Raw genomic sequence first — 12,913 nt, 5'->3', positions numbered from 1 at the left:
CCCAACGGAGTGGAGCATCCGGTGGTGTACATTAGCCGGAAACTCACACCCGCGGAAAGCCGGTACGCCACCGTGGAGAGGGAGGCCCTGGCTATAAAGTGGGCAGTCCTGGAGCTGCGATATTATCTTCTGGGACGGAGCTTCTCGTTAGTGACCGACCATGCCCCGCTCCAGTGGATGGCGAAAGCCAAAAATACCAATGCCCGAGTCACACGATGGTTCCTAGCTCTCCAGGACTACCACTTCACAGTGATACACCGGGCCGGGGCCTCCCACGGCAACGCTGACGGTCTGTCGAGGATGTGGTCAGGATGGACAACTCGGTCAGGTAACTTCCCCCCTCCCACCCAAGGTCTCTCCCCGGAGGTCCACAGGACGTCTCAGAGGAATAGGTCGACGCTTTGGGGGGGGGAGTGTGACGAGTCACCCCTGGCACAATCAGCGTCGCCATGGAGATGGAGGAAATCAGAGCGGCACACCTGCCGCCCATCAGCGCCTCGTGCCAAACGGCTATAAAAGCCGCTGGCAATCGCAGGAAGGTGAGCAACGTCTCCAGAGCACAGAGATCACACTCAAGCTTTGTTCTTGTGGTTTTTTTCCAGACTCGGACGATTGAGCGAACGACCGGAAGGAACGCCCATCCCGCCCCGCTACTCGCAGCAACTGGACAGGCCGGCCCAACGACTCATACCCTCCTCGGCTCTGGAGAGTAACGGATCCGATGATAGGATTGACCCGGCTCCCCAACCCTGTACTTCTTTCGTCTCCTCCGGGAGGCTATCAATAAACTTACCCTCCGGGGTCATACTCTTTACCTACTGTGTACGTGTCGTTGCTCTGCCTGTCACAATACTATATAAGCAAAACGCTCAACTTATTTTCAGGGCCCTTATTTTGTGCAGTCAGCTGTTTGGTTCACCCGTCACGGCCATCAGCCTCCTGCCCTCTTGCCTGGATCACATCCAGGGGGGTATTATTAGATGTATTATATCGGTATGAGCAGACTTCGTTCATGTAGTGTTTCAACACTCCTACTCTACAACAGTTCTTTACAATCTCCTCCCACTGAATGTAAGGTCACTCCCACTGGGCAGAGTCTAAATTTCGAATCGCTGTCAGTTGATTCAGGTGCCAGTCTTTTCTTTCTTCTGTTAGATTCTTTTCTATCCCCTTTGCATCAGTGTATGTCGCCTCCTCCCAAAAGTGATGATTAATTCCCTTAGTCTCAGACAGCACTTTTGCTATGGTCTGTATTCTAGCCTGAAAAGCTATGCTTCTCTCATAAGCGAGGCCTGGCCCCTCTTCAGCCATGCAAATGGTAACTCAGTGAACTGAAACAAAATAAAGCAAAAGTTACTAATGGGGAAGAAAGTATCAATCATAAAACCTAAAAATTAATCTATGATCATAAAAAATCAATAATGGGACAGAAGCTTCAAAATCATGGGTCTTAATCAATCGATCTTCTATTATTAATATGAAAAAGAAAAATCTCAAAACTTCAAACTTAAAGTCAATAACTCAATAAACTGAAATAAAACAATAAAATAAGTTACTATTGGGGAAGGGAAGTCTCAAAACATGAAACTGAAAAAAGTAATCTATAAAAATCAATGCTAAGGAAGAAAAGTCTTAAAACAATAAACTAAAAAATTATTTATAATTAAAACCAATAAAGAAAAAGTTTCAAAATATGAACTTAAAACTACTCTTATGATTAAAAAGAAAAAATCAGCTATCGTATCCTTTATAAGCCAATATGCTTAGAGAAAAAAGTCTTAGTATTCATTGACTTAAGAGTACATGCATCTATTGTGACCATGGGTGATTTTTCCTATGTTGGCTCTCACACAGCCTTTCAGCCGTGATCGTCCCTAATCTATCACCATCTTTTTCTGGGGTTTGTCCTATGTGAGCTCTCGCAAGCAATGCCCTGGTCGTCCCATATACACCCTATATATTTTTTTTTACTTTGGTCACAATGTTTCAACATGCAATATAAGTTTTTTGAATATTTTCCATACTGCAATCTTTTATTCAATGCAAAAAACACTCAAAAAATTCTCATAACAGTATTAAAACTCATTTTTTAGGATACATACTGTATTAAAAAAAAAAAATCTTCATCATTCCTCTGCTTCCTTCATGGATGGTTACACTCCCACACACACACTTTCTGAATGTGGCCAACAATTCCCTCCCTTACAATTCTCCAGCTAGGCTGGATACACAAAACTTACATACAGTATAAGACAGACAAGACCCGGTTTAATTCTACATCTATACACAATTCCTCTCTGCGTAAAATAAATATGCTTATTCTCTCAAGACAGCCTTCTCTCAAGGCACGCAATTCTCTCTGCGTAATAATAACTCATCTCGAGTGCCTTTCCAATCTCAGGCACGCAATTCTTCTCTGCGTAATAATCATATCTCTTAAACTAAATCTACAGGCAGTTCCATACTGCACCTCATTCATCCATCCTCATTCATCACTTTTCTCGTTGAGATCGGACCTCCTGCAATTTTAGTAAATTAATTTGATTTCTTTTTAGGAGAGGCTTTTTATAGACACCAACTCTCCCAGAACTCACCTCCAGCAGACCACACAGATGTTAAATCTAAACTATAAGCAAAAGTATGCTCACCTATAATGCGCCTTGATCTGTGTAGTCAGCCGGATGGTATGCCCTCGGGTGTTGTCAGATGTCTTCAGCCTCTTTCCAACTCCTGGCTGGCTCGCCAAATATATGTTGTGGAAAAATATCAGTCTTGTAGTTCAAAAAATCTCTCAGACAAAGAAGGTCCGGTGTCAAGGAGTTAACTTTATTTGCTCGAGCAAACAAAGTGAGATGTTCCAAGTCACCTAAAAACCAAGTGTTTTCAGTCTACAGTTATAGTGAAACTTCTGAAAGGTGGTCTCTTCTAAAACCAACCAGGTAGATTCCTGTTATCTCTATTTTTATTAACCAATTGTTATTTTCTCCACCAATATATCCCAGGCAACAAGGTGCGTATTTATTCATGGTAGGCTGGCTATTACCTATTTTTTAATATATTTTATATATCCTCGCCCACCACAATTATGTCATGGTCATCATGACCTGTTTCCTTCTTCACCTCCTTCTCTTGTCTTTATCTGTGGCAAAACTGTGGCCTTGCTCAATGTAGATGTAGTCATAGTAACGGGGCGGAACATGCCCAGATTTGGTCATACTGTAGGGTTGGGGCCGGAAAAAGTCCCCAGATTTCATAAACACTGCCAGACATCAAAAACACAGCTGTGCAGGGTGCTTTTCAGAATCTCATACAAATGTGTTTAAAACGAAGAGCAATACATAGTGAATAATGATCAAAAACATAAAGACAGATCAAAAACATAAAGACATATCATGAAATTCCTCCATAGTAGCAACACCAAGCCCTGCTGGGCCTGCAAGGAGACCAGGAGAAGAGGTTCCAGAGACTCTTCCAGGCCCAGGCGGATGACCGCAAGCTATTCTGGAGCTGGATTGCTCAAGGTGGGCAAACCGCGGGAGCACCAGCGTCCGCCGTCCCGGCGACTCCCGTACTGCTCCACAAGATGGGGCCCCAGGACGACCCGGAGGCCTTCATAGATCCGCGGAGGTATCTGGCTGGCCCCGCGAGGGCTGGGTCGCCCGCCTCATACCATTGTTGTCGGGGGAGGCCCAGCTCACGGCTCAACAGCTGCCGGTCCAGAGCCTCCTGGATTACATGGACCTCCGGAAGGCGATCCTAAAGCGGGTCGGACTGACCCCGGAGCAGCAGCGACTGTGGTTCCGGTCGCTGGAGCTGGGAGACGGCGGCCACCCACTTGTGTTTGCCCAACAGCTCCGGGATGCCTGCCGCAAATGGCTACTGGATGGCGACAGCGACGTCGACACTACGGTGGAGAACGTGGTCCTGGAACAATTCGTGGGGCGGCTGCCCGCGGGGGCCGCCCAGTGGGTCCACTGCCACCGGCCGGCGTCGTTGTCCCAGGCCGTCCAGCTGGCGGAGGATCACATGGCAGCGTGCCGTGGGGTCGGCGGACCTCAAACCTCTCTCCTCCCCTCTGGTCTCGCCTTTCCCTAGGTCCCGTCCAGAGCCGCAGGTAGTGGCCCAGGTCCGAGGCGGCCCGGGACCCCGGTTCCTACCAGACGTGAGGGCCACCCTCCGGCGGGGGGAGACGACCGGCGGGGCAGCGCCCTCCCGCTTCTCTACACCTTCTTCTCGCCAATCTCTTGGCCTGCTTCCAGCCACTGGGGCGGCGGGTAGGCCTGAGCCGGTCTGTTGGCGGTGCGGGGACCCGGATCACTTCATCAGGAACTGTCCGGTGATGGAGGTTGGTGCAGTGTTCCGGATCCTCGACGCCCCACGGGCTGCCCTCGATCAGGCGGGGTTGTACCAAATACCTGTGAGTATTGGGGGGGGGTACGTATCAGGTCTTGGTGGATTCAGGTTGTAACCAAATCTCGATCCACCCAGGTGTGATTCAAGCTACGGCATTGGATACGGGCCGCGAGGTTCAGGTAAGGTGTGTGCACGGGAAGGTGGAGAGTTATCCCTTAGTCTCCCTAGTGATTCAATTTAGAGGGAAAAAGCATACAATCGAGGTAGCTGTTAACTCACACCTCCGACATCCGCTAATTTTGGGGACAAATTGGCCGGATTTTAGTGTGTTATTAGGGTATTTATGCGCGGATGTCTCTTGGAGTAAACGTGGGTGGAGGGGGGCGGAGGCGCAGCTTGGAGAGGCAGCGCCGGGACCATCGACAACGGATTCAGGGGAACCGAGCGCGAGATGAGTCTCGAGATGAGTCACTCAAAAACGCATTTGAGCAGGTCCGCACGATCGATGGACAGCCTCTCCAACCAGCGCACCCGCTCACCTACCCGTATTTTGCCATGATCAAAGACAGGTTGTATCGAGTGATCCAAGACACTCAATCAAAGCAGCATACGACACAATTAGTCATCCCAAAGAGCCGCCGGGAAATGCTTTTTCAGGGCAAATCCGATGGCAGGACACTTAGGGCAAACCGCAACATTAAATCGTCTAACGGCCCGTTTTTTTTGGCCGGGCATCCACGAGAATGCGCAGATGGTGCGCCGCATGTCGTGAATGCCAGCTGGTAAACCCACCGGCCACCCCGAAAGCACCATTGTGCCCTCTTCCTCTGATCCAGGTCCCCTTCAAACGAATTAGGATGGACCTGGTTGGGCCGTTAGAGCGATCAGCATGAGGGCATTGTTTTGCATTGGTCATCGTCGACTATGCAACACGATACCCCGAGGCAGTGGCGCTCTGCAACATTTCCGCTAAAAGCGTGGCGGACGCACTGTTCTCGTTAATCTTCCGCGTGGGAATCCCCAAGGAGGTTCTCACGGATCAGGGCACGACGTTCATGTCATGGACACTCCGCGAACTGTACGGGTTATTGGGGGTGAAAACGATTCGGACCAGCGTCTACCACCCACAAACGGACGGGCTGGTCGAACGTTTTAACCGTACGTTAAAAACCATGATCCGGAAGTTCGTTCTCGAGGACGCCAAAAATGGGGATAAATGGCTGGAACCCCTATTAGGTCCCCCAAGCCTCCACGGGGTTTTCCCCCTTCGAGTTACTCTTTGGGCGTCAGCCCCGTGGGGTGTTAGACGTCCTAAGGGAAACTTAGGAGGACGGACCGACCGCCAGTACTGTAAGAACGAAATTCGGCATGAAAGGGAACTAAATTTCCCTTTCTGTCGGTCTCTCGACGTTGTGTCGAACCGACAGATGGGGTTCGTCCTTGAGAACCAATCACTTCCGACTTCTTAGAAAAGGCCAATGAAAATTGGCGAATGAAATTTGCATGCCGGACTCCGCCCCCGGATATCCGGATATAAAAGGGAGACGGCGTGCCTCATTCATTCACCTTTTGTTCTTCGGAGCCTTCGCTCATGATCAACACGCTATTATTCTCACGCTATCCTGAGACCCCGGCCCGGCTACGTGTCCAAAGTTCCCACCACTCCCCCGAGACACCAGGTGGTGAACTTACAGGCGCTCCCCACCGGGGAGGAAGACCCAACCCCATCCGTGTTGTGTCCAGTACGCGCATTGCGCCTCTGCTTGGACCGCACGCAGAGCCGCAGTAGCTCTGAGCAGCTCTTTGTCTGTTTTGGAGATCAGCAGGGAGGGCTGTCTCAAACAGAGATTGGCGCACTGGATCATGGACGCCGTCACTACGGCGTACCTGTCCTAAGATCGCCCGCGCCCACTGGGTGAGAGCTCTCTCCACACGGAGTACAGCCTCCTCGTGGGCACTGGCTCGAGGCGCCTCTCTGGCAGACATCTGCAGAGCTGCGGGTTGGGCTACACCCATCACCTTCGCGAGGTCCTACAGCCTCCGCGTAAAACCGGTATCGGCTCGAGTCTTGCAGGCATCAGGCAAGACTGGCGGCCGGTAGGGTGTACGCCTATGACAGTACCTTCCCCCCTTTCTCCTAAGGGGGTCAGCGTACTAACTAGCCTCCCTTCTTCCCCCACTGGGTGAAGAACAGGCACTCCATCCATCACTAGCAAGCACCTCCTGCGGGCGGGCTGGGCAGAGCAGCCCTGCCCCTTAGGCCGGGTATCTCCGGAGTTATTCGCAACATAGCTCTAACCGGACCTAGTGCTACCAGACGTTGCAACCCCCCAGTAGGGCGGTTCCGTCTGATGTATCCTCATGCTGGTTCCCACCTTGGTAACCCATGACCTCCTTAGGTGGACCTCCACCTCGCGGTTAACTCCTTCAGTCCGCACTTTCTTCCCATGAGTTCTCCCCCATCGGTGAGACCATGTTGGTATCTCCACTAGTCTCCTCCCTGTGGTAGGAAGTGGTCTCTGTAGCGCATCCCCCGCTTGAGGAAGTAGCGCTTACCCAGTGGCCTTACGGTTCCGGGCGGCTTCTCGCTGTTAGAGAAACAAGGCCGCCGCCTGTGAGGCCGAAGGTAGGGGCCTTCCCACCTTTCAAGAAAGCTCTGGGACCCCCTACCTACCCACTGGTAGGTTACAATTTCGCGGTAGCGTCACGGCTGACACGCCCAGGCCAGTCACCGTCGCTTCGTTGAGATTGTGACAGGGCACAGTGTTATGGCGTTTTCCATTGGAACCCCATCTGTCGGTTCGACACAACGTCGAGAGACCGACAGAAAGGGAACGTCTCGGTTACGTTTGTAACCTCGGTTCCCTGATGAAGGGAACGAGACGTTGTGTCCTCTTGCCACAACACGTGCTGTCCACTGCAGCAGTCGTGAGAGGTCTCAGGCTCCTCAGACCTACGGTGAATGAATGAGGCACGCCTTACAGTGCCCTTAATGCATACTAAACCCACACTATCTTGAAATCCGCTTCTGAGCGGTATTACGGGCTAAGTGTATCCCATCATAGATCATGTTCTGGATATATCATGAGACTTTTTGCTCAGGTCTCGCAAGAAGTTGCGGAAAGCTTTCCAGTGTAAGTTATACAATGTTATATTTATTTATTCTATGTTTGGCTAACATGTGTTTTGCTTTTGTTTTTGCTTTTTTTGGGTACAGCTTCTTTGATACAATACAAATAAAGCACTATAAAATAAATCTGACTTGACTATATAATTAGATATTACATATAATTTCACAGTAAAAGGTAGTGTTATGCATTTTATTGGTGAAAACTTATTTATGTATTTTGTAAAACTGTTTTTATCACATAATTAGAATCACCACATTAATTAATGTTATGTGTTTGCACTTGCTAAGTGTGTCCCATCGGGTTAGAAATACTACATGCTGAGTTTTCCGTTTATGGCGCCTGAGTAGTAGATGTGAGTGCGGTTCGCTCCCAAAAACTTTTGTAAAAAGTTTTTTTCTTTCAAACCTCAATACTTTGGTTGGCATCTGACAGCATTTCTTTGCAAACAGCTTCGGGACTTAAGTCGCCATTGAAATGTCAAAAGGAAGGGGAAAACAAGTTGATAAAGACCGAGAAGGATCTCCTGCGCAGGGTCTCCTGCGCTAGCATTACATTAGCTGAGATCAGCGTTTTACATGACGAGCTCAGAGCCTCGATCGCTGCAGACTTTAAAGCTTTAGAGAACTCTTTAGAGAATATTCAATCTATGGTGGCGGATCATGATCTTCGCATTGGTAACATCGAGTCCGCAAGTTCAGTCAGCAACTTGACCAGCTCGATGCTACATGTTCGAGGCTCCAGAAGGATAATGAGTGGCTCAAGGCTAAGGTGTCGGATCTTGAGAGCCACAGCCGGCGCCAAAATATTCGAATTGTGGACTTACCCGAGTCAATCGATGGGCCATGTCCGACAACTTTCTTCTCTCAGCTTCTGGTCAATGTCCTGGGTTCCCAAGTATTATCCTTGCCGCCTGAGTTAGACAGAGCCCACCGCAGTCTCGTGATGATGATGAGATGTCTATCGCATCATCGGAGAGCGAATTGCTGGCATCCGATCCCGACGACCCTTTGCAGCTCCCCCCAAGGGGGGGCGAGCTCAGGAGGAGGCGGATGTCGAGATGTTGGCCATGCTTTCCCGGGCCGCCGTGTGCATTGGGTTAGAGTGCACTCCGGTGCCTCTCCCCCAGCGCTCACGGTTGGACACATGGTTCTTGGGCTCTGAGCGCGACTCCAAGCCGCGCCCAACCACGGTTCCATTCTTCCCGGAAGTGCATGAGGAACTGACAAAGACGTGGAACGCCCCTTTCTCGGCACGTACACGTCAAACCGGTTCCGTCGCTCTCTCTTCCCTCGATGGTGGGGCAGCTAAGGGTTACGTCGACGTGCTCCAGGTGGAACGTGCAGTCGCGGTGCACCTGTGCCCAAAGGCAGCGTCCACCTGGAGAGGTCGACCGAAACTCCTGTCCAAGGCGTGTAGGACTTCGGCATCGCTGGTGTCGAAGGCCTACACTGCTGCGGGCCAAGCTGCCTCCTCTCTCCACGCCATGGCCATCCTGCAGGTCCACCAGGCCAAGGCGTTGAAAGAGATCCACGAGGGTAAGACCGACCCGGGGTTAATGCAGGAACTCCGCACCGCCACCGATCTCGCTCTAAGGGTGACCAAGGTGACCGCGCGGGCCCTGGGTCGGGCGATGTCCACCATGGTGGTCCAGGAGAGGCACCTCTGGCTCAACCTTGTGCAGATGAGCGATGCAGAGAAAGTCTGCTTTCTCGACGCGCCCATTGCGCAGGGTGGGCTGTTTGGTGACACTGTCGAGGACTTCGCTCAGCAGTTCTCGAAAGTGAAGAAGCAGACGGAGGCGATTAGCCACATCCTACCCCGCCGGGACTCGGCCGCCCACAGGCCTTCGAGATCCCGTGTGGCGTCTGCTCCCCAGCAGCCCCGGCCCTCTTCGAAGCCAGCAGAAGGGGAGAGCTGTCTCCAAGCAGAGGTTGGCCCACTGGATTGTGGACACTGTCAAGGCAGCCTACCAATCCCTAAATCGCCCGTGCCCCCTAGCAGTGAGGGCCCACTCCACCCGGGGTGTAGCCTCCTCTTGGGCACTGGCACGCGGGGCCTCTCTCGCAGACATCTGCAGAGCTGCGGGTTAGGCTACACCCAACACCTTCGCGAGGTTCTACAACCTCCGCGTAGAGCTGGTGTCAGCCTGTGTCCTGCATGGCCACATGTAGGACCGCCAACTGGTAGGGTGTACGCCTATATCTGTTCTTATCCCCCTCTCTCGAGTGGGTCAGTATACTGATTCAGCCTCCCTTCTTTCCCCACTGGGCGAAGAACAGGCACTCCATCCATCACTAAGCAAGCACCTTCTGGGGCGGGCTGGGCAGAGCAGCCCTGCCCCTTAGGCCGGGTTCCCGGAGTTATTCGCATCATAGCTCTAACCAGACCTAGTGCTACCAGACGTTGCAACCCCCCAGTAGGGTGGTTCCGTCTGATGTATCCTCATGTTGGTTCCCACCTTGGTAACCCATGACTCCCCCAGGTGGACCTCCACCTCGCGGTAACTTCTTCAGCCGCACTTTCTTCCCATGAGTTCTCCCCCATCGGTGAGACCATGTTGGTATCTCCACTAGTCTCCTCCCTGCAGTAGGAAGTGGTCTCTGTAGCGCATCCCCCACTTGAGGAAGTAACGCTTACCCAGTGGCCTTACGGTTCCGGGCGGCTTCTCGCTGTTAGAGAAACAAGGTCGCTGCCTGTGAGGCCGAAGGTAGGGGCCTTCCCACCTTTCAAGAAAGCTCTGGGACCCCCTACCTACCCACTGGTAGGTTACAATTTCGCGGTAGCGTTCACGGCTGACACGCCCAGGCCAGTCACCGTCGCTTCGTTGAGATTATGACAGGGCACAGTGTTATGGCGTTTTCCATTGGAACCCCATCTGTCGGTTCGACACAACGTCGAGAGACCGACAGAAAGGGAACGTCTCGGTTACGTTTGTAACCTCGGTTCCCTGATGGAGGGAACAAGACGTTGTGTCCTCCTTGCCACAACACGTGCTGTCCTCTGCAGCAGTCGTGAGAGGTCTCAGGCTCCTCAGAACTAAGGTGAATGAATGATGCACGCCGTCTCCCTTTTATAACCGGATTTCCGGGGCAGAGTCCGGCATGCAAATTTCATTTGCCAATTTTCATTGGCCTTTTCTAAGTAGTCGGAAACGATTGGTTCTCAGGGACGAACCGCATCTGTCGGTTCGACACAACGTCTCGTTCACCCCATCAGGGAACCGAGGTTACAAACGTAACCGAGACGATTTCTTGACAGGGCAAATGAGGAGGGCATGGGCTCCGCCACAAAAACTGCAACTGTGGATGTACCAGCAGCACTGTCTGGTGCATTTGCCGGTGTTGAAATTGTTGCAAACGCCTCCAGGAACTGGGCGTCGGTGGCTGTTGTAGTTGGAGTGTGGAGGGGAGCTGGATTGGTTCGAGGTGTGCGGCACGTAGCTGGTGGATCTAGGGCGAGTTGGTTCGGTGCTAGGGCGAGTTGGTTCGGTGATGGGTGGGATTGATTGGTTGACGAGGGGGCAAGAAGTGGTGCTGTGTGCGACTGAGCGGCAGACTGCGCAAGTGACGTTGAGGCAGCCTAGAAAAACTCGGTTGTGTAGCTCAGTGTCCAGTGCACCCCAATAGGGACACTGCTTCCACTGAGCCACGCGATTTGCACACTTGGCGGAAAAACAAACGGTGATATGTGTAGAAGTGGGAACCTCCGTGTGATAACACGAGCTCAGCGATTAAGGTGAGGTAATCGCTGAGTTCACGTCTCCTGTGCGGGTAAGCGGAGCATATGATTTCGGTGAAACAATAGAAGGCAATGGTGAATTCATAAAATGATAAAATACGTGATGTGTGTTGTGCCGTGTTTTTTAGGGTGACTGAAAAATCGCCGCAGGTGATCTGTCTGTCTGATTGTGGAGGTGACAATGATGAGAGGAGTAAGAAATGATCTACATCCACACCTGCGAGGATCTGGTTCCGGATGCTGTTGATGACAGGGGGGCGGTTCCAGAACCAGAGCGTTGGGTGGTAGAGGCATCTGCATAGTGGTAGCCAGCGTAAAGGGTTGGCGGGCCTGAGGGAGAGAGATAGGAGCCGCCGTAGCCTCTAGCGGAGGCAGCCTCACGCCTTGGGTGTATCCTTGGGCGAAGACAGGTGGGAAAAAGATGTTAGAGGTTGCCGGGGCCTGGCCTGCTAGCGGAGGCAGCCTCATGCTCGGGTCGGCTCCTGCGGCAAAAGCAGGAAAGAACTCAGGGTGAAAAGATGCCAGGGCCTGCGTCATTGGTAAAGACAACCCCGCGCTGGCATTGGAAGGGGGCGCTGCTGGCCATTGTCCGGGCAGGACAAAAGGCAGGTGAAGGGAGGAGACCGGAGCCACTGGTGGAGGCATGCTCGCGCTGCTTGGCTGGTTCGCTGACTTCCCGGTGTGGAGAAGGCTGTGGCTGTCCGTCGGGTTGACCGGTGGGCGGCCTAAGCTAGCTGAAGGCCGAAGATCTTGTCCTGGAGGAGGTCGGGAGTATGGAGTATTTCCAGCCCGGAGAGATGAGGAGGTGGAACCTGCTGGGGAGGTTTCTTTGGGGGGCGGAGCTCCTTGCTGGCTGCAGCAATATAGGCTGAACAGCTCCGCTTTGTTCATCCTCCTGGAGAAATGGACGGTCCCTTCTCGATGGCGGGGACGACTTGGAGGACTGAGGTGTAAGAATAGGCCGTGGAAGGCGGTGGTCGCCTTTGCAGTTGATGGGGAGAAAGGCCTTGTTGTCTCGGAGTTCAAGAAGCGGCGCTGGTAGGTCGGCGGGTCTGAGAAGAAACTGCGTGCTCGGTTGAGGCGGCCTGGCCGGGACTGGAAGTCTGGCTGGCATTTGCGATTCGAGCTTCAGAGGAAGCACAAATAGTGGGTTCGTGGAAAAAAGTCCATTCAAATAAACTGCCATTTGCCGCATAGTGTTGCGACGGATCGTAGTGTGCTAAAGCCGGCCCTGGAGCGCATATCTAAAGGGGAAGTGGGTGATTTCAGCTAACCCTGCGGTTAGTCACTTTCCTCGAATGCTGCCCCCGGATAATTTTTAGGCATAATTGAGCATTCTGTGAGTGTCTGCTAACATATGTATGTCTAATAAATGGTACTAATTGACTCGTGGTCGTAATGCATATAAAATTTTAAAGAGTTACAATCTGAAAAAAGTACGTTGGTAAGTGGTCAAATAGGCTTTGGTGGTACGGAGGGGGGCGGAGCGACCCCCGGGGGTCGTGTGACACTTTGGCAAAAGTAGTTGGTTAGGTGGACATAGTGCTTTGGTGGTACGGGGGGGGGGCGGGGCGACCCCCCGGGGGTCGTGTGACCACTTTGGCAAACATAGTTGGTTAGTGGACCGATAGTGCTTTGGTGTTAAGGGGGCGTGTCCGGGGCGTCGCCCGGCAGGCAGGGGACCAATCCGC

This window comes from Triplophysa rosa, linkage group LG21 (assembly GCF_024868665.1).
Source record: "Triplophysa rosa linkage group LG21, Trosa_1v2, whole genome shotgun sequence".
In the NCBI taxonomy this organism is placed as follows: domain Eukaryota; kingdom Metazoa; phylum Chordata; class Actinopteri; order Cypriniformes; family Nemacheilidae; genus Triplophysa; species Triplophysa rosa.
The sequence above is the reverse complement of the archived record's forward strand: the minus strand, read 5'-3'. Positions refer to the sequence as shown.